Genomic DNA, 19,275 nt, shown 5'->3' on the forward strand with positions numbered 1-19,275 from the left:
GTGTCATTATTCTTAACTTTCATTTTTCTTTTTTTACCCATACCTATTTTAATCCACAGTATAGCCCAGTTACCCATGAATTTATTTTGCTGCTACTACTTCTTGGCATTTGACCATTATTTTTGAGAGTTAAACTCTTAGTAATATGTTTTCTTATCCATAACCATGGTAGCCTTACCAGGCATTATAGCAACAGTATATTAAAATTCTTACAAGGATGACTTAGGGAATCTTAAATTTAGATTTAAAAAGTGAGTTATAAGTAGATAAGTACAAGAGTATGTATATGAGATCTAAGAGCAGATGTGATACCAAATATGAGAGCAATCTTTTTGTGAAATAACAAAATCCCAAGAAATATTAGCCAGCAGTGTGACATGGTTGCTGTAAAATGCCTTATCCTGTGAACTCATGGATTTAAACTCATTTGTGTTTTAGATTATCATTTTCTGTGTAGATGCTCTTGATGTCTTGATTTTGGCTAGTGAGAGCCTCTTCAGGTTGGTTCCTGTGTCCTTTGGATAAGACCTTAGAAGTTTTAAGTAGCTGTCTTGCTTTTTGGTTTGACACGGTGTTAATAGGTTTGTGTGGTTTTCTAAGGTAACTCAAGGAGTTTTAAGTTCTCGTAGTAAGTTCAAGATTTATGTTTCTGTAGGACCAAAGTATCGTTTCCACTAACTCGTTCATTAATAAACACTGTCCATCATTAATTTTGTTTTTTGTAAAAGTAGGAGAAAACAAGATCTTTCTGCTTAAACAAAATTAGCGTGCTTCTCTTGTATTCTCTTGTATTTTAAAATCTCTTGTTGCATATTACTGAAATAACCATGATGTCAACCTTTAGAATTTTGGGTAAACTAAAGCACTAATGCTCAGCTATGAATGTTGGATAAATTTGGATTGGACAGGATACTGCTGTCACAGTTACACTTTACATCACTTACATGTGTGTAATATGTATATGTCATTGGAACATATATATATATATATATATATATGTTACTAGAACATACACACACACACACACACACACACACACACACATGTTACTAGAATTCTTTGCCTATTTAACTGTTTCTCAGCAATTTTAAAGGGCCCCTGTCCAGTTAACTAACTGTGTTTCAGGTGAACTAAATCAGAGGTCCAGAAATACTATGTGACCGTAGTTTTCCTGAAAAGATTATCTGTGGGGAGGATTGTAGATGTTTTATTTTGACAAGGGCATAGTACATAAACTGTGCTTTGTTTATGTTTCTTACGCAGGAGAGCTGGCTTTTATGACTTCTGGAGGGGTGTGTGTGTGTATTGTTGTTGCTCAGTTGCTCAGTCTTACCCAACTCTGTGACCCCATGGACTGCAGCACGCCAGGTTCCTCTGTCCTCCACTATCTTCTGGAATTTGCTCAAATTCTTGTTCATTGAGTCAGTAATGCTAATCTAACCATTTTATTCTCTGCTGCCTCCTCTGCTTTTGCCTTCAATCATTCTAAGCATCAGGATCTTTTCCAGTGAGTCAGCTCTTCACATCAGGTGGTCAGAGTATTAGAGCTTCATTTTCAGTCCTTCCAGTGAATATTCAGAGTTGGTTTTCTTTAGGATTGACTGGTTTGATCTTCTTGTTGTTTATAGCTATCATGTGCTAGAATGTAAACTACAGACTGCCTTTTAAATGCTTGTAATTTGATAGTGACTGAAAAATACGCACAATATAAAATGATAGAATAACAATGTTAACACATAAATTATAAATTGGTTTTCATGCACTTCTACTACCTGTGAGGTTTTTAGAGTAGATTTTATTTCTATTTTACAGAATAAGAAACTGGGGCTTAGGGTAGTTAAATGACTTGATTTAATGTTTTACTGTCAAAAACAATAACATTTGAAAGAAAATACAAATACTCTAATTTCTAACCTAAATTTTTTTTTTTTTACTACTGCCCAACTTTGAAAAGAGTTTTTCTAAAACTATGCTTTAGGGCTACAGGAGGAAAGGAGGAAACACCTTTAATGTTGACATTTGAATAGTCTTCATAAGGAGATGACATTTGAAGAACAGAAAAAATTTTAACACTTGTAGTTGGAACAAAGAGCTTAAAAATCATAAATGTGGAAATTAGGGGTTTGTTAGAATATTTTTTACTCACTTGAATGTAGAGTACACTCAAAGAAGATGCTGTACAGTCAGATGGATACTTCAAGACCATACACTGGACAAGGAGAACTTAAATGCTTCTGTAAACAATTTAGAGTGAATGTGGAAGCTAATAGGTAGTCATGAATACATATGACATAATCAGCATTATATTTTATGTGTAGATGTCAGAAGATAGTATGAAGAGACCTGGAAGTCATTGAGGGTATTGCAGTAGTAGAGGGGATAGGTACTGCAAAAAAGAAGGCATGGCTGAAAGGGGTGTTTTAAAGATAAGAGATAGCAGGTAGAAGCCGAGATAGAAAATTGAATGCAAAAAAAAATACTAAAATTTAAATTGTAGTGAATTACAGAATTAGTAATAGTTATGGGCAAGAGGAAAAACATTTTGGGAAGTATAGGGCATAAGTTGCCTCCAATAATGCTGAGTGATGATAACTGGAAGGACATAGATATTTGTGCTTTGGTCAGCTGGAATTGGGATTCCTAGGTGGCTTGAGGTAAAGAATCTGCCTGCCAATGTAGGAGACGTGGGTTTGATACCTGGGTTGGCAAGATCCCCTGGAGGAGGAAATGGCAACCCACTCCAGGTATTCTTGCTGGGAAAATCCCAGAGTCCCATGGACTATGGAGGGGTATAGTACATGGGTCCCAAAGAGTCAGATGGACATGACTGAGTGACTGAGCAGGCTCATATGCAGCTAGAATTGGAATGTTTGGAATGGGAAAGATGGGTGTGTGTGTTTGGCATGTAGCAGGACAGATGGTGGTTTTCTAATTCTTCAGATGGGAAATAGATGGGTAAACAGTGGAAGCAGTGTCAGACTTTATTTTGGGGGGGCTCCATAATCACTGCAGATGGTGACTGCAGCCATGAAATTAAAAGACGCTTACTCCTTGGAAGGAAGGTTATGACCAACCTAGATAGCATATTCAAAAGCAGAGACATTACTTTGCCAACAAAGGTCCATCTAGTCAAGGCTATCGTTTTTCCAGTGGTCATGTATGGATGTGAGAGTTGGACTGTGAAGAAAGCTGAGCACCAAAGAATTGATGCTTTTGAACTGTGGTGTTGGAGAAGACTCTTGAGAATCCCTTGGACTGCAAGGAAATCCAACCAGTCCATTCTGAAGGAGATCAGCCCTGGGATTTCTTTGGAAGGAATGATGCTAAAGCTGAAACTCCAGTACTTTGGCCACCTCATGCAAAGAGCTGACTCATTAGAAAAGACTAATGCTGGGAGGGATTGGGGGCAGGAGGAAAAGGGGACGACAGAGGATGAGATGGTTGGATGGCATCACCGACTCGATGGACTTGAGTTTGAGTGAACTCCCAGAGTTGGTGATGGACAGGGAGGCCTGGCGTGTTGCGATTCATGGAGTCGCAAAGAGTCGGACACGACTGAGCGACTGAATTGAACTGAGTGGATGAGATCCTTAGTTGAAGGAGTGGAGTGAAGATCAAAGGGCTAAAAAGGAGTCCGCTATATACTTTTAGAGCAGGAAGAAAAATCAGTGAAATGGACAGAATCAGAAAGTCACATGTTGGAAGTTTAAAGTTTTTTTTGTTTTTTTTTTTTTTAATCTTAAATTCTGGAAATGGCAAGTAGTATGAAATAATGAAGGCATATGAAGACCTGTTGAATTTGGGGGTGATTAGTAACAAAGTTCTTTAGAGTCCATAAAATTTTAACAAGAACAAAAACATTTTCTTCTTTATATACTTAAACATATTCTTTTACTTAAATGCATTAGATATACGTTTTGTCACGTACTCTTTCTTTTGCTTCCTCCCCCATCAGTTCAGTTCAGTTGCTCAGTCGTATCTAACTCTTTGCGACCCCATGGACTGCAGCATGCCAGGCTTCCCTGTCTATCACCAACTCCCAGAACCTGCTCAGACTCATGTCCATCCAGTTGGTGATGCCATCCAGCCATCTCATCCTTTTTCGTCCCCTTCTCCTCCTGCCTCAGTCTTTCCCAGCATCAGGGTCTTTTCTAACAAGTCAGCTCTTCATATCAAGTGGCCAAAGTGTTGGAGCTTCAGCTCCATGAGTTTATTGTTTTTAATGACTTTACAATCCATGAATATCATGAATGTACCACGATCTTGTTTTGATTCTTCCCCTTAATGGGCATTCACTATACTAACCTTTTTGGCATTAAAACCCAGTCTTCTTATATAAACATCCTTAGGAATTTGTGTTTTTATCTCTCTGTATTGTACAGTATACATCTTAGTTGAACTCTGTGACATTACAACTGTGTGACCACATTTGAACAAAAACCAAAAAAGGCAAATTCTTATTTTTCCAGTCTAATATTTTTACTTTTAATAAGAATTGCCAGATTGTCTTCCAAGGATTTTTTTCTGTTTTACATTTCCACTTGCACTACATGGGGATAACGTTGTATTTTTCAATTGAATATAATGTTTGGTCATTTGAATCTGTGCCTTTTTTGTTCATTTATTTTGTAAATATTTAAAAATTTTTGGTCTTTCAAGTAGAGTGTTTTCTCATCTCTATTTATAGGTGCGTATTACTGGAGCAGAGAAAAGCTGTTGTTTTTTATTGGCCACTACTATATTAAATTCCTTTATCAAGGGCTGGTGATATTTGCTAATAATATAATATATCTAGAAGACCCAATAGTTTCTGTGATGGAGACTACTTTTTCTCTTTCGTATCTTTTTCTACTACTTCTTCAGTCAGCACAGAACAATAGGATGAATAAAAATAAAGGTTTTTGAAGTGAGCAAAAAATCAGAAAGTCCTAATAATTTTTACCAAAGAAGTAAAGCCACCTGAAATTAAGGGGCTTTGAGTGAGATAGAATCCTTATAAAGTTTTTGAAAATCTGTAACGGCAAATTTGAGAAGGAAGTTAAAAATGTAGTAAAACGATTGCAAAATACCTCAGAGGAACAAAATAGTTTTAGACACCAAAATAGTTAAATGTCATGATGATAGCATTTGTGTTGAAATGTCTGATCTGCATGAAAATGGAGGGAATGTCGATACAGTTCAGGTGAATGATGTGGGATTGGAGGATACTGAGAAGCTGGAGTAATGTGCGATGGTCTTGAAAACCTGTTCAGTTATAGAAACTGAGTAGATCAAATATATAAGGAGTTTACAGTGAAAAACTAGCACCAGGGCTCCCCTGGTAGCTTAGTGGTAAAGAACCCACCTACCAGTGCAGGTAGATGAAAGAGACACAGGTTCGATCCTTGGGTCGGGAACATCTGGAGAAGGAAATGGCAACCCACTCCAGTATTCTTACCTGGAGAATCCCATGGACAGAGGTGCCTGGCGGGCTACAGTCCATGGGGGCGCATAGAGTTGGACACACTGAAGTGACTTAGCACGAACACACAGTGAAAAAGAGGGTGTGTGTACTTTGTTTTGTTTACAGTTACAGGATTTAAAGATTTTGAAGTATGTAGTGTGATGCAAGCATGGTTTGTATGATGTGGGGAACTTGTTAAGATAGACATGCCTGGGCTGTATGTCTTACTTGCTAAAAATTAAGACCTTTCCTGGTAGGCACAAAATTTATAACATTACTTTGAAGAAGCTGCACAGGTGATTTTGATACATCACACTAAGTAAGACTATTAGGCTAAAAATTGGAACGTGGCCTTTTTTCCCCTTCATACATAGTGTCATGGTCTCCCTCCACCTCACCCCACCCCAAAGAAATGGAGATACAAGTTACTGAAATTGAGAGAGTAGTAGAGATCAGTATTGGAGTGGATGAGAGGGAACACTGAATTTTAATCATCATTGGAGATTATTGTTTGGTCTTTTTAAAACATCACTGACCTAGTGGGAAACATTTATTTATTTGGTCAACAAACAATCTTTTGGTGCCTTTTATGAATCAAACTGTTATTTCAGGCACAATAGTAGTGAATGATAAGGATTAAGTGTCTGCTCTCGCATAGCTTGCATTTTTTAGTGAACACAAATAAACTGTCATTCCTAGAGTTCAGTATTTGTTAACTGAATCACCATGATGTTTAAAAAATCTAACGTACCCTATGGATCATCCTATTATATGATCCAGTATTGTTTCTGTAGAGTCGTGGTCTATGTAAATAAAAAATTAATTTTGAAATGAACGTTTTCATTTGCTGCTGTTACCTCTTGCTGCTTTTTTTTACTATTCTTTTAAGTATCACTCTGAAAGCTTCCTTTACCTCTAATGTAAGGGAAGACAAAAAAGAGGTAAACCCATTTCCATCACATAATGGAAATGAGGAACATTATTTCAGTTCTGGCAGTCTTGAGTTTCAACACAATATGCTTCTTCAATATAGAACAGTCCAAAGGGAAATAATTCCAGACTCCTACCTACTGGCTGTGAATAGATTGAAAACCTTTCCAAAGTTAGATAACCCTGTGATAACTGATTGAGTACCCAGAAACTCAGAAAGGGGATGAAGTTCTTCTTTGTTTGATCTTCTTGCTCTTCCTCTCCCAGCCCATATCTCTGTATAAGTTTTGGAAATAGCAGATGCTTTGTTTTCATCTCCATTTTTCAGTCACTGTTTTCATGGTTTCAGTTTTGCATACTACTCACACCTAGTACTAGAGCCACCCCTCTTAGTTTTTTTTTTTTTTTTTAACCAGTTTTTTAAAGAGAAAATGATTGTGTATTTACACGTAAATGTTTTGAGGTTTTAATTAATATTAGTTAGTTAGTTCAGTCACTCAGTTGTGTCCGACTCTTTGCGACCCCATGAATTGCAGCACGCCAGGCCTTATATGCATAGTACATCATGAGAAACACTGGGCTGGAAGAAGCACAAGCTGGAATCAAGATTGCCGGGAGAAATCTCAATAACTTCAGATATGCAGATGACACCACCCTTATGGCAGAAAGTGAAGAGGAACTCAAAAGCCTCTTGATGAAGGTGAAAGTGGAGAGTGAAAAAGTTGGCTTAAAGCTCAACATTCAGAAAACGAAGATCATGGCATCTGGTCCCATCACTTCATGGGAAATAGATGGGGAAACAGTGGAAACAGGGTCAGACTTTATTTTTTGGGCTCCAAAATCACTGCAGATGGTGATTGCAGCCATGAAATTAAAAGACGCTTACTCCTTGGAAGGAAAGTTATGACCAACCTAGATAGCATATTCAAAAGCAGAGACATTACTTTGCCAACAAAGGTTCATCTAGTCAAGGCTATGGTTTTTCCAGTGGTCATGTATGGGTGTGAGAGTTGGACTGTGAAGAAAGCTGAGCACCAAAGAATTGATGCTTTTGAACTGTGGTGTTGGAGAAGACTCTTGAGAGTCCCTTGGACTGCAAGGAGATCCAACCAGTCCATTCTGAAGGAGATCAGTCCTGGGATTTCTTTGGAAGGAATAATTAATATTAGGGCAACCTAAACCAGGAGGGGAAAACTCTCCTGTTCCCTTCAGCTCTAAAGCCTATGATTCCTAATATTTTATATATTATAGATTATATCAAATAACAGTTATTTTGTATCAGCAGGCCCAAAGAAAATTCTGCTCTAAAAAGTAAGTTTAGTTATGTAATTGAGGTTAAAAACAAAAGATTTTTTTTTCCTGATTTGTGTTTTATTATAATTTATATTTTGAGCTTTTAGGTCATTTGTTGTTTAGCCACTGAGTCGTGTTTGACTCTCTTGTGACCCCACGGACTGTAGCTTGACAGGCTCCTCTGCCCATGGAATTTTCCAGGCAAGTGTACTGGAGTGGGTTGCTGTTTCTTTCTCCAGGGGATCTTCCCAACCCAGGGATCAAACTCATGTCTCCTGCATTGTCTGGTGGATTCTTTACCACTGAGTCACCAGGGAAGCCCTTTAGGTCAGTAGAGTACCTATAAAATGCTTAAAAACCGTGCAGTAGAATGAAAATAGGTATGATTTGTGGGAACAAATGCTCATTGTTTCTAACAATATGTATTCATTTTCTTTTTTTCTTTTTTTTTTTAGGTATTCATTTTCATATAACATTTTATTTGTAACATTTTTTTCATAATGATTACTCTTATAACTATAGGTATTTTAATTGAAGTTGAGTGGTTTTGACGTGTGCCCTGAAAAACTGTTTTTTGTTTTTTTAAGAATGTTTTTTTTTCCTTTAGTTCAGAGAATTGTATAAGAAAATTCTGCTCTAAAGAGTAAGTTTAGTTGTATAATTGTGGTTAAAAACAAAGATTAAATATCTGTTTACTGTATGGTAACCAAGGTTTTTTTTTTGTTTTTTTTTTTAACTATACTAATAATTGGAACTTCCCTGTGGCTCAGAGGTTAAAGCCTCTGCCTGCAATGCTGAAGACCTGGGTTCGATCCCTGGGTTGGGAAGATCGCCTGGAGAAGGAAATGGTAACCCACTCCAGTATTCTTGCCTGGAGAATCCCATGGATGGAGAAGCCTGGTAGGCTACAGTCCACGGGGTCGCAAAGAGTCGGACACGACTGAGCGACTTCACTTTCACTTTCAATAAAGCTTACTGCCAACTCCTTAATATTTTCAGTGGAGATCAAAGTGATTCTGAAGTTGATGTCTGTGGGTGAAGACAGTATTTTCTTTTCCCTAAATGGAATTCCTTCAAGAAAGAGATGAAGTTGGGAGCAATGAGAAGAAAAGCACTCTTACCCTCTAATTTGTGCCTTAGGGGTAGGTGTGGGTGTGTGTGAGCTATTTATTGGGGGGGGGGGTGTTAGCTATTTATTGAGGCTTTGCGTGTGTGTGTTTTAGCTATTTATTGAGTAGCCAGCATGCCTTTGCATCATATTGAGGGAAGCAGGCTGTTCTAATACACTTGAGAAGCAGGAAATTGATCAGCAATTTGATAGTCAGTCGGCTGAAATGGAGTGTGTCTAGATAAATTTATACCAAGTTGTCTTCTCTGCAGTTGTTTACTTTTCAGAGAAGGGAGAGAGTAAGGCCCAGGACTTCATATTCAAATCAGGGTCAGAAAACTAGGATGCATGCTGAGTGTGAAATAAGTCATTGTTTTGTCTCTGCACTCACTGCCCTCATTCTTATAGATTTCCCTGTCCTTCACATTCATTTTATGGAGAAAACACTAGGCTCTAACTGTTACAGTGGTCTGGAAAAGATGAAAGCCTGATGAGAAACTGGAAGAGGTAAAGAGAGTTAAAATTGTTATTTTTTTCCTCCCCAATGACATTTTCAGATGGTTGCTTTTAAACAGAATCCAAACAAGATCTGCACGCTGCTTTTGGTTGCTAAATTCCAATCTCTTCCACCTATTGGTAGAAATAAATTTGTCTTGTCAAATTCCCCACATTCTTGATTTGGCTAGTCATATGGCTTTGCTGTTGGCTCAGATGGTAAAGAATCTGCCTGCCTTGCAGGAGACCTGGGTTTGATCCCTGGGTTGGGAAGATCTCCTGGAGGAGGGCATGGCAACCCACTCCAGTACTCTTGCCTAGAGAATCCCCATGGACAGAGGAGCCTGGAGGGCTACGGTCACAAAGAGTTGGACACGACTGAGCCACTAAGCACAGCACATCCTTGTGGAATTACTAATACATTCTCTGTCCTCCTGTAACTTCTTTAAAGTGATAGTTAAGAGGTGTGATTAAATTCACTTTTCTTTGATCATGAAGTCCTTTTTTTCCCCTTCTGCCTCACCTTGAGGCATAGACCATCTGGTTGTGTCACTTTTTGTGGTGTTGATGTTGATAAGTGAATTCAGTTATTGTTAGTCTAAAAATCCATTATAAAATTCCACATTGGATTTCCCCCTGGTGGTCATCGTACCATTAATGATTGTTGCCTAGATTTTAATTTTCTTAGGGATAGAAAATTGTTGTTTTTAAAATCCTATCATTGTTTTTGCATTGATTAGATGGAATTCTGTAAAGAAGGGCTCTTCCTAGTCAAGTACTGGGATATTCTGAAATAGAACTTGCACAACAAAAGCAGGGTATGTGCTTGAGTTGTTTTAGTTACCAGTTTTTAGAATGATGAGTTGGTGATGCCCTCTCAAGGTGACCAGTGATGTGAAGTGTATTTTTAATTTTTATAATCTCATGGATTAAGAACTATTTTTGAGGTATTTTAATCCATTGTGGTTCCTGTCTTCTTTTGACATGACCCACGTGGCCTTTGGTTGTTTCCTTGCTTTCTTGCATGATAAGATGTTCCAGGTTTTCTGCTTCAGTCCTAGAATTGGTCATTCCTCCAAGCGGTTTTATTTCTATTTAGAGACTGCAATCAAAGTGTGGAGTGCGATTTATTACTAGGTTATCATTAGTTGCTGTGAGGCCTTTTTAGTACAAGGAAATAAATGTGTATGTTTTAGTAGGAGAAATAAATCACAAATTCTTGCTTATATTTCAGTTCAAATTTAAGGTTACTCTAAGGTTTTAAAGCTTGATTTGTATTGTATGATTTTGTTAAAAATATATCTGCATTATAAACATTAAAATAATTTTTTTTACTACATTCCATCAGATAAGAGATTTTTTAATAAAAGTAAAATGACCACACTTATTTATTATTAAAAAAAAAGTGTTCCCTAGGATAATGCAACATTTATCCTCTGTCTTCTCATACTCCGTAGCATACTGAAGTGTATCCTTCAGGGATAGCCAGCTTGAGGTACAGAGAGTAGTATAGCATGAAGAGAAGATGAGAAGATTTTTACTGCTGCCCTATTTGTATATATTTGTTCTTTTGGAAAATTTTGGATGGATTTAACATAATTTCTTATTTGTTATATACTTATAAAAATATTCAAATTAATAATATTAATCAGATCAGTCGCTCAGTTGTGTCCGACTCTTTGCGACCCCATGAATCGCGGCACGCCAGGCCTCCCTGTCCATCATCAACTCCCGGAGTTCACTGAGACTCATGTCCATCGAGTCAGTGATGCCATCCAGCCATCTCATCCTCTGTCGTACTCTTCTCCTCTTGCCCCCAATCCCTCCCAGCATCAGAGTCTTTTCCAGTGAGTCAACTCTTCGCATGAGGTGGCCAAAGTACTGGAGTTTCAGCTTCAGCATTATTCCTTCCAAAGAAATCCCAGGGCTGATCTCCTTCAGAATGGACTGGTTGGATCTCCTTGCAGTCCAAGGGACTCTCAAGAGTCTTCTCCAACACCACAGTTCAAAAGCATCAATTCTTCGGCACTCGGCCTTCTTCACAGTCCAACTCTCACATCCATACATGACCACTGGAAAAACGATAGCCTTGACTTTATGGACCTTTGTTGGCAAAGTAATGTCTCTGCTTTTGAATATGCTATCTAGGTTGGTCATAACTTTCCTTCCAAGGAGTAAGCGTCTTTTAATTTCATGGCTGCAGTCACCATCTGCAGTGATTTTGGAACCCAAAAAATAAAGTCTGCCACTGTTTCCACTGTTTGCCCATCTATTTCCCATGAAGTGATGGGACCGGCTGCCATGATCTTCGTTTTCTGAATGTTGAGCTTTAAGCCAACTTTTTCACTCTCCACTTTCACTTTCATCAAGAGGCTTTTGAGTTCCTCTTTACTTTCTGCCATAAGGGTGGTGTCATCTGCATATCTGAGGTTATTGAGATTTCTCCCAGCAATCTTGATTCCAGCTTGTGTTTCTTCCAGCCCAGCGTTTCTCATGATGTACTCTGCATAGAAGTTAAATAAACAGGGTGACAATATACAGCCTTGACGAACTCCTTTTCCTATTTGGAACCAGTCTGTTGTTCCATGTCCCGTTCTAACTGTTGCTTCCTGACCTGCATATAGGTTTCTCAAGAGGCAGGTCAGGTGGTCTGGTATCCCCATCTCTTTCAGAATTTTCCACAGTTTATTGTGATCCACACAGTCAAAGGCTTTAGCATAGTCAATAAAGCAGAAGTAGATGTTTTCCTGGAACTCTCTTGCTTTTTCCATGATCCAGCGGATGTTGGCAATTTGATCTCTGGTTCCTCTGCCTTTTCTAAAACCAGCTTAAACATCAGGAAGTTCATGGTTCACATATTGCTGAAGTCTGGCTTGGAGAATTTTGAGCATTACTTTACTAGCGTGTGAGATGAGTGCAATTGTGTGGTAGTTTGAGCATTCTTTGGCATTGCCTTTCTTTGGGATTGGAATGAAAACTGACCTTTTCCAGTCCTGTGGCCACTGCTGAGTTTTCCAAATTTGCTGGCATATTGAGTGCAGCACTTTCACAGCATCATCTTTCAGGATTGGGAATAGCTCAACTGGAATTCCATCACCTCCACTAGCTTTGTTCGTAGTGATGCTTTCTAAGGCCCACTTGACTTCACATTCCAGGATGTCTTTGCTCTAGGTGAGTGATCACACCATCATGATTATCTGGGTTGTGAAGATCTTTTTTGTACAGTTCTTCTGTGTATTCTTGCCATCTCTTCTTAATATCTTCTGCTTCTGTTAGGTCCATACCATTTCTGTCCTTTATCGAGCCCATCTTTGCATAATATGTTCCTTTAGTATCTCTGATTTTCTTGAAGAGATCCCTAGTCTTTCCCATTCTGTTGTTTTCCTCTATTTCTTTGCATTGATCGCTGAAGAAGGGTTTCTTATGTCTTCTTGCTATTCTTTGGAATTCTGCATTTAGATGTTTATATCTTTCCTTTTCTCCTTTGCTTTTCACTTCTCTTCTTTCCACAGCTATTTGTAAGGCCTCCCCAGACAGCCATTTTGCTTTTTTGCATTTCTTTTCCATGGGGATGGTCTTGATCCCTGTCTCCTGTACAATGTCACGAACCTCATTCCATAGTTCATCAGGCACTCTATCTATCAGATCTAGGCCCTTAAATCTATTTCTCACTTCCACTGTATAATCATAAGGGATTTGATTTAGGTCATTCCTCAATGGTCTAGTGGTTTTCCCTTCTTTCTTCCATTTAAGTCTGAATTTGGCAATAAGGAGCTCATGGTCTGAGCCACAGTTAGCTCCTGGTCTTGTTTTTGCTGACTGTATAGAGCTTCTCCATCTTTGGCTGCAAAGAAAATAATCAATCTGATTTTGGTGTTGACCATCTGGTGATGTCCATGTATAGAGTCTTCTCTTGTGTTGTTGGAAGAGGGTGTTTATTATGACCAGTGCATTTTCTTGGCAAAACTCTATTAGTCTTTGCCCTGCTTCATTCCATATTCCAAGGCCAAATTTGCCTGTTACCCCAGGTGTTTCTTGACTTCCTACTTTTGCATTCCAGTCCCCTGTAATGAAAAGGACATCTTTTTTGGGTGTTAGTTCTAAAAGGTCTTGTAGGTCTTCATAGAACCATTCAACTTCAGCCTCTTCAGCATTACTGGTTGGGGCATAGACTTGGATTACTGTGATATTGAATGGTTTGCCTTGGAAACGAACAGAGATCATTCTGTCGTTTTTGAGATTGCATCCAAGTACTGTATTTCAGACTCTTTTGTTGACCATGATGGCCACTCCATTTCTTCTGAGGGATTCCTGCCCGCAGAAGTAGATATAATGGTCATCTGAGTTAAATTCACCCATTCCAGTCCATTTGAGTTCGCTGATTCCTAGAATGTCGACATTCACTCTTGCCATCTCTTGTTTGACCGCTTCCAATTTGCCTTGATTCATAGAATTACTATAATAAGACTACAGAAAGCAATTTAAACTTTTTTTGTGATTTTTTTTTTTTTGGTCTCTAGGTTACATCCCTTAGGGATATATGCAATCAAAATACTACCTCAAAGTATATTAGTTTTTTTTTTAAGATTATAAATAATTTCACCAGTTTACAAAAATAAAGATTTTTTTTCCAATCTCTTGCATGTAGATAATGTGGGCCGACTGTGGCTCTGTTTTGTGTCTTCTTATTTGGAGATCCAAGCTTTTGGAACAGACCCCATGTAGGACATGTTCATTCTTGTGGCAGAAGAAAAGATTAAAAGTACTGGCAGATACTTCTAATACCTCTTAAAGCTGTGGTTGATCAGCTCATCCACTCAATTTATGTCATACAACCAAAGTCCAACTTGTTGGAGTGGGGATGAATTAGCTATTGCAGGAAAGGAGAGGAGTGATTAAATTTAAAAAAATTTATTTTTTATTTTTGGCTGTGCTGGGTCTTCTTTTAATTTCTTCAAGTAGGCCTTTTCTATAGTTGGGGTGAGCAGGGGGCTCCTGTTTGCTGCAGTATGTAGGCTTCTCATTGTGGTGACTTCTCTTGTTGTGGAGCATAGACTCAAAGGCATGTGGGCTTCAGTGGTTGTGGCTCCTGGCCTTGAAAGCCCAGTCTCAATAGTTGTGGCATATGGGCTTAGTTGCTCCTGGCATGTGGGACCTTCCTAGACCAGGGATCGAGCCTGTGTCCCCTGCATTGGCAGGCAAAAATTTTTTTTTTTTACCACCACACCACCTGGGAATGTCCTTATAAAAATAGAAAGTTTGGACACAGATGTAGAGGAAGAACAGCGTGAAGAGCCACATGGAGATATGACAAGGTGGCCTGAGTAATGCATCCACGAGCCAAGGAACCTAGGAGAGAGACTTCCTTAGCACCTTTAGAAGGAGCATTGCCCTGCCAACACCTTGATGCTTGGACTTCTGACTTCGAAAACTGTAAGGCAGTAAATTTCTGCTGTAATCCACCTTGCGTGTGGTACCTAGTTATGGCAGGCCCAAGAAACTAGTACAGTGCCATGGATGGACAGTGCTGTCCAGTTTGGCTTCATTGTAAGGGCATGGGAAGAAATATAAGCTCTACCTTTAGGTTGATATATCAGAGGGACTTTATTGTTGGAGTAGAGAATTTTGGACTTTGCTAAAGGTGTATCTTAAAATAGAAGTTCTATAGTCAGGGCTAGAAGAAACTAGCTTGAGGGCACTTTATTCTTTTAACCTTTATTGTTTAATAATAGAGTAGTCTTAACTATTGAGGAGATGGAGATGGATGGATGCTCTGTTTAACGTACCTTCAGATTTGTTGTCCTTTTAAGCTCTGAAAAGCTGCCACATAGTTGAGTTCTATCTAAGCTGGAGTTCTTCATTAAACCACTCACCGCTAAATTTTATGGTTTATTTGTTAGGGGAGTTTTGAAAGTTAGGTATTGTGGGTTGAATTATGTTCCTTCAAAGATGTGTGGAAGTTATAACGCTTGATACTGGTGAATGTGATCTTACTTGGAAATAAAGTTCTTGTAGATATAATTAAGATCAGGTCTTTAGGGTGAGTCATTTTCCCACTGTGACAGATGTCCTTATAAAAAGTGGGAAATTTAAACACAGATTAAAAAGATGGAAACAAGAATTAGATTGCCACAAGTCAAGAAATGCCTGGGGCCACTACCCAAAACTGGAAGAGGCAAGGGAACGTCTTCCTGTAGAACCGTTGAGAGTACATGACCCTGCCAGAAATGCAATTTCAGACTTTCAGCCTCCATAACCAAGACAATACATTTGTGTTGTTTTTAGCTACTCAGTTTGTGGCACCTTGTTATAGCCGCCTTAGGAAACTGATACAGAAGGACACATGGATGTTGAAAGTGCCTTCTCTGTGATCTGAAGAGCTGCTTTTAAGTCATCACATTTTGCACAGATTATCAGATTGCTTTCAGTAGGGTGAACAAGGGCTTCCCAAACTTTGCTGTGTATTGTATTCACCTGGAAATCTTTCATAAATACTGCTGTCTGGCTCCCACCTCCAGAGATTCTGGTTTAATTAGTATAGGATGCTACATAGATAGCAGGCTTTTCCGGGGTTCCCCAGATGACATAATGTACAGCAGATTTTGAAAAACCGTGGGGCTAAACCTTCTACCTCAGTCAGACATTCTCCCAGCTCGCACTGAACATATAGTTTTGTGTTCATTTAGTTTTTATTAGCCTCTGCTGTTGCTACTGCTGCTAAGTCACTTCAGTCATGTCTGACTCTGTGTGACCCCATAGATGGCAGCCCACCAGGCTCCCCCGTCCCTGGGATTCTCCAGGCAAGAACACTGGAGTGGGTTGCCATTTCCTTCTCCCAATGCATGAAAGTGAAAAGTGGAAGTGAAGTCGCTCAGTCGTGTCCGACTCTGTGCAACCCCATGGACTGCAGCCTACCAGGCTCCTCCACCCATGGGATTTTCCAGGCAAGAGTACTGGAGTGGGTTGCCATTGCGTTCTCGTTATTAGCCTCTAGGTAATTCCAATCCCAAAGAAAGGCAATGCCAAAGAATGCTCAAACTACTGCACAATTGCACTCATTTCACACGCTAGTAAAGTAATGCTCAAAATTCTCCAAGCCAGGCTTCAGCAATACATGAACCGTGGACTTCCAAATGTTCAAGCTGGTTTTAGAAAAGGCAGAGGAACCAGAGATCAAATTGCCAACATCCACTGGATCATGGAAAAAGCAAGAGAGTTCCAGAAAAACATCTACTTCTGCTTTATTGACTATGCTAAAGCCTTTGACTGTGTGGATCACAATAAACTGTGGAAAATTCTGAAAGAGATGGGAATACCAGACCACCTGACCTGCCTCTTGAGAAATCTGTACGCAGGTCAGGAGGCAACAGTTAGAACTGGACATAGAACAACAGACTGGTTCCAAATAGGAAAAGGAGTTCGTCAAGGCTGTGTGTTGTTGCCCTGCTTATTTAACTTCTATGCAGAGTACATCATGAGAAACGCTGGACTGGAAGAAGCACAAGCTGGAATCAAGATTGCTGGGAGAAATCTCAATAACTTCAGATATGCAGATGACACTACCCTTATGGCAGAAAGTGAAGAGGAACTCAAAAGCCTCTTGATGAAAGTGAAGGTGGAGAGTGAAAAAGTTGGCTTAAAGCTCAACATTCAGAAAATGAAGATCATGGCATCTGGTCCCATCACTTCATGGGAAATAGATGGGCAAACAGTGGAAACAGTGTCAGACATTATTTTGGGGGGCTCCAAAATCACTGCAGATGGTGACTGCAGCCATGAAATTAAAAGATGCTTACTCCTTGGAAGGAAAGTTATGACCAACCTAGATAGCATATTCAAAAGCAGAGACATTACTTTGCCAACAAAGGTTCATCTAGTCAAGGCTATGGTTTTTCCAGTGGTCATGTATGGATGTGAGAGTTGGACTGTGAAGAAAGCTGAGCGCCGAAGAATTGATGCTTTTGAACTGTGGTGTTGGAGAAGACTCTTGAGAGTCCCTTGGACTGCAAGGAGATCCAACCAGTCCATTCTAAAGGAGATCAGTCCTGAGTGTTCTTTGGAAGGAATGATGCTAAAGCTGAAACTCCAGTACTTTGGCCACCTCATTCAAAAAGTTGACTCATTGGAAAAGACTCTGATGCTGGGAGGGATTGGGGGCAGGAGGAGAAGGGGACAACAGAGGATGAGATGGCTGGTTGGCATCACTGACTCGATGAACATGAGTTTGAGTGAACTCCAGAAGTTGGTGATGGACAGGGAGGCCTGGCGTGGTGCAATTCATGGGGACGCAAAGAGTCGGACATGACTGAGCGACTGAACTGATCTGAATACACTACTCCTTTATTAACCTCTAGGTGACACACTACACCTCCCCCAAGTTCCTTTGTGTCTTGGCCTTTTTTTTTTTTTTTTTTTTAATGTAGTGTTCTATTCTGTTCTTGCAAGCTCATTAGGCATGTGATTATATTCATCTTTATATGTGATGGATTATTTATAAAGTCTAAGATTTATATTATTTGTAGTTATTTACAAAGTCTATTATTTATAAAGTGTAAGATGTCTATTTGTATTAAAACACCAATTAGATTTTAAAAGTTTCTGAGACATATGTGCATATATGTTTTTGAAGGTTGAATTATATGTTACATAAGTTGCCAGTAAATGAAAAATAAATTTACATGTGTGTTGAAATAGACTTGCATTTTATTAATCATACAAGTAGTATCATTACTAATATCATTATTGACCATTTCTTAAAAGATTGTATTAGGAATGATAAATTGAAGGAAGTCCTGAGAACAGCCATTTCTTCTCTTGTCTTCAGGTCTCCCACTTTATATCACTTTTTCACATTGTTAGATGACAAAGTTTGTAAGGTCCACCATCTGTAGATGTATTCTGGGTTAGTAATTTCTCCATAAGAAATTTGAAGAATTTTTGTCCATGTGATAGTCTTAAAATAGCATACAGAACATAGTTTAGATGATCTGGGTGGCCACTTTTTAGACTATTTATTTAATCCTGTAATAGACATTGTACATATAGTACTTTGGTATTGCTAGGTAATTTTTTTTGTTTTTCAAGTTTTAGTTGGAAGTGCTATCAGCTAAGGACTATCAATAGTGTTTTTATTTATATTTTGGTAATACAATAAAAGCCAACTCTTGGGACTAGTGTGTTACTTTGTTTTCTTGTGGAAGGTACTTGATAACTACTCAAATTTGAGAAATTCTGAGTTAAGGCCGTGTATTTATGCATTTGTTATAAGTTCTTGGAAAGCAGGACATCAAGCCATTGTTATTTATTAGCATTTTGTTATATGAAGACTGAAAGACAGAGGCTAGCTTCATGTTTCCATTGGTGGGGAAGAGATTTCTCTTAATGTAAATGATGAGGTTGGGCACACATGGAGGATGGTGGGAGTCCACACCATTGGAGGAGGTAGTGTGTTAGGGGGCAGTGCTCCCTTCCCACAGCCTCCACACCTTTTGAACAGCTTTTCATGAAAGAATTTGGTAAAAAGTGGGACACGACCTAGAATTTGTCTGTGAAGACTGTTCTGTCCAATATAATTCTTTGTATTAATAGATTTATGTACTGTTACTGCATTCAATACCTAGAACAGTGCCAGACTTGCATTAGTACTCAGTAAATGTTGAATGAGGGACAAACTGAATTTCAGTAAAATTATTGAATCAAGTGTCTGTGTCTGGAAAGAAATTCATTTAGTGGTACAGTCTCAGGAAATGTGTAATTTTCACTCCCTCATAATTTTGCTCGTAGATTTCATGTTTTATCAAAACTAGAACTTTTGCATGAAGATGCTTACAGCTGTTGAGTACCCTTTTTTGTTGATTAGGTATAAATTTATTGGCTACCTAATGTAATTGTAATATGAACATAATAGATCAAACTGATCATGATTTACGTCATGTTTCAATATGAACAATATTGTGGCATAAGAGGTCTATATCCCCAGGGAAACTCTTGAATTTTTCCAAAGAAG

The 19,275-nt window shown here is 38.7% G+C and overlaps 1 protein-coding gene across 12 annotated transcripts in view; it reads left to right on the plus strand.

The window, feature by feature from the left end:
* TBL1XR1 (TBL1X receptor 1) overlaps positions 1-19,275 on the plus strand; it is a 179,894-nt gene that overhangs the window by 104,051 nt on the left and 56,568 nt on the right. The gene's annotated exons all lie outside the window — the stretch shown is intronic.

This window comes from Bubalus bubalis, chromosome 1 (genome assembly GCF_019923935.1).
Source record: "Bubalus bubalis isolate 160015118507 breed Murrah chromosome 1, NDDB_SH_1, whole genome shotgun sequence".
Taxonomy (NCBI): Eukaryota; Metazoa; Chordata; class Mammalia; order Artiodactyla; family Bovidae; genus Bubalus; species Bubalus bubalis.